Raw genomic sequence first — 3,583 nt, 5'->3', positions numbered from 1 at the left:
TGCACAAATTTTTGTGCACCGGGCCCCTAGTCCGATAATAAGAGCAAGTGTTTCAAAGACACATTAGTAAGAAACTGGTGGGGTTTGAGGGATGGGGAAGAGAAAGCAAGCCACTGTTAAGACTAAAATATAGGATACTGATGAGGAATTGGAGGAGGAGGAGGAGGAGGAAGAGGAAGAGGAGGAGGAGAAGGCTGGGAGAGACAGAAAATGGTCAGGCACAGCCCTCTGCCTTTGCACTATGAAGTTATTTGTTTTAGACCAACATTTAACTATTGGATTGGATTGGATTAAACATTTAACTTTGTATATGTACACAAGTGGTTGATCATGTTGCTGTTATTTCATGGGTACAGGTAATGCTTATGACCTAAACTAACATCCTCATAATGTTAGAAATTACAACATTAGGAAAGGAGGGGAGCAAAAAGACCTAAACACAAACTTGATATAATACATGCATTCCTTTAAATGGTAACTCATGATATAAGCTACTCATCAAATCAACTTAGTATTAACCAGCATTTTAAAATAAATAATAGAGTAGAAAATACCAGAATGCATCAAATGATAGTTTTATGAAGATTTCATTTATTTATATTTACATCCACAAAAACATATCTGTCTGTATTCACACACAGTGAAATGTGCTGAGAGGCACAAGGACATGAGCCATGGAAAGATCATGTTTTCATTCCCATCACTGCTTCTTAACTGCATTATGGCCCAGAGTGAAAATCTGTGTGGATACTTGGGGTCCTCAGATTTAGCTTGAAAGACTGTTCTGAAGATTCAACCAATTCACAGAGATTCTGGAACTGAGTAGTTATACTCAGTAAATGGGGATGAGGTTTTATGGAAATTATCCATTATGTAAGATGATTTTGCCTTTTATGTTCCAAAACGTTGAGCACATAAAAGATGCAGTGCTGAAGAGAAAGAACACTATGAGAAACTGTACTCAGGAGGTTTTCTTATTGAGCGTTAAAGACATCCTGGGGTTGGCAAGAAGGCAATTCAGTGGAGTTACCAACACAATGCAGGGTGCTGCCCATAGACACTAAGGAAGTGGTAACAAGCCCCATCTAAGTGACCTCTCACCTGCTTCCTCTGAATTTGCTCTTCACCACCATCTCCCTCTTAGCCTTCCCTCTTTTAAATATTAAGACATTTGGGAGAAACCTTCCATTTCTACTCTTTGAATTTCAGAGAAAAAGAACGAAAGATACAGATGTCATCATTGTGGGTTTTCAGAAAGTTTTCTGTGAAGGCTGTTTCTACATACTGACAAGAACTGTGTCACCAATAGGTGGCTTACACTTCAAATCAAATGAAGTTTTAACATTTTGGAAATTGTTATTTCTTGTTCTAAAATTAAAACAAATCAAACCCTAATCAGAGAGAGAAAGAGAAATTACTTAGGATCATGAGTATCAAATACTTCTTTTAAATTTAGAAATTTAAAAGTTTGAAAAAAATTAATTTTAGAAAAAAATCCCTGACCAGTGTGGCTCGTCCTAGTCAGGGCACATGCCCGGGTTGTGGGCCTGATCCCTGGCAGGGGCATGCAGGAGGCAGCCAAATGATATTTCACTCTCCCATCGATGTTTCTCTTTCTCTCTCCCTCTCCCTTGCTCTCTCTCTCTCCCTAAAAATAAAAAAATTAAAATACTTTTAGAAAAATTTTAAGAAAAAAACTAAAATATAGAAAACTTTATAAAATATACAAGTCTTTGGTGTGGAGAGGAGGAAGAAATGCATAATAGGCAAATACTAATGTTTAACAATAAATTGCAGTTAAAGAAATATTAAGTACACAATTTGGTAAAATGTACGTTAAAAGGGAAAAAATATATTAAAACTTTTTAGGTATTTTCTTATTCCTTAACTGACACCAGGTCTATCTTTCTTAAGCTAAAGGAAGATAGTTTAAGAAAAGCTATTTCACGGCAAAATTACAAAACACCATCTACTCATCTAGGGACTGCCTCCACATAGCATTTTTTAAATACAAATTGAAATACTTGGGTGAGGGATCAGTTCACCAGGGAAGAATTAAATGATCCTTGCCTGCTCTGGGATCTCATGGGGAGAGTGTTACTACATGTGGGGCAGCTCTAATTATAAGAAATAATTGCAGGTGAATACAAGGCAGTTCCCTATCTCAGCTAATAAATTATAGTGAGAGACAAGGACAGCCAGTGCAAAACGCTAATGCTTCCATCTCCATGACATTGCAAGGGAATGTCATGTCCAAACAATAAACCCCAGGAAAAACTCATTTGACAAATACCTAATAACAGGAGCTAGTGAGTCCATCTGCAGTAGAGTTTTAACCAGTAAACATACAGTAGGTGAATACCCACGTATATACTTATTTGCCAATAGTAAGTAAAAGCCTCTAAGATCAGAGAGTGAATAAGTTGTGGTGGGATAGGACAGGCAGAGCATCTTTCCTAAATGCTACCTAACCTGAGGGCATATTCCAGGTCTGAGACTTACTTGTAAAGTCTGCTGTGTAAGTCTCAGTGACTAATGAATGCTCACTGTTAGTAATTTCTAATCGCCTCCATTAGTCTTTGAGACACCTTAGAATCACCTGGAGAGCTTTAAAAACACGGATGCCAGGTTCTGCTCTCAAAGACAGTAGCCTGGGAATCAGGATGCTTTAAAGCTATCTACGTCATTCTAATGTACTGCCCAGGTTTGAAAACCACCACTGTATGGGCACTTAAAGCATAACTGCTCATCTTCCCCCTTAAATCTCCCTGATTCGCGTAACAGTGTTGCCCTGGCTCTTCCTCACTCACTCATTCCTTTGCAACTATTTCTATAAGCCTACGAGAGGTGTCTGACAATTGCTCCCAACTACGAAGCAGTTTCTGATGTTTGGCCTTCTCTGGTTCCAGCGATATCACCCTTGAGCCAGTGTTCTATAGTCCTTGGAGGGCTCCTGCCATAGCCCAGTCACACAGAAAAGTCATACTCTACCTACTGCCACTGTCCTCAAGACCCCTATTACTGTGCAAAACCTCCCATGAACTGCAGGCATAGTCTGCAGGCCCTTGTACACAATACTCCACAGACATTTTGCTTGCAAACAGTCCATGAAACAAGCTGGTATTTAGATATTCAGGAGAAATCCCATGATATTCCCTAATACCCCCTTACTATCCACCACACCTATTTAAAAGCACAGCCTGTATTTCACTGTAAATTTCCTCTCTGTTTTGATGAATCCCCAGTTAATTTTTGTCTTCTCACTTCTCATTTCTCTTTATTCTTCCCACCTATTTTATGGGCACATATATCCCTTATATTCCAATCTCAAGAGCAATTCTGCTTCTGGAGGTTTATCTATAGAAATGCACATACTTTTGCATAATGTTATATATTCCGGGATACTCACATGCAATGTTGTTAGCACGAGCAAAGAATTAGCAAACACCTAAGTGCCTCTCAACAAGGCAATAGTTAATAAATCCAAGGTGTCCCCATCCTATGCGGTGTTATTAATGCTAAAAGGAAGAAGGTTTATCTGTTTGTACATACACAGAAAATTTCTAATATATATTTAAATAAA

Source organism: Myotis brandtii, unplaced genomic scaffold, assembly GCF_000412655.1.
Source record: "Myotis brandtii unplaced genomic scaffold, ASM41265v1 scaffold165, whole genome shotgun sequence".
Lineage (NCBI taxonomy): Eukaryota > Metazoa > Chordata > Mammalia > Chiroptera > Vespertilionidae > Myotis > Myotis brandtii.
Note: the sequence above shows the minus strand (reverse complement) of the source record.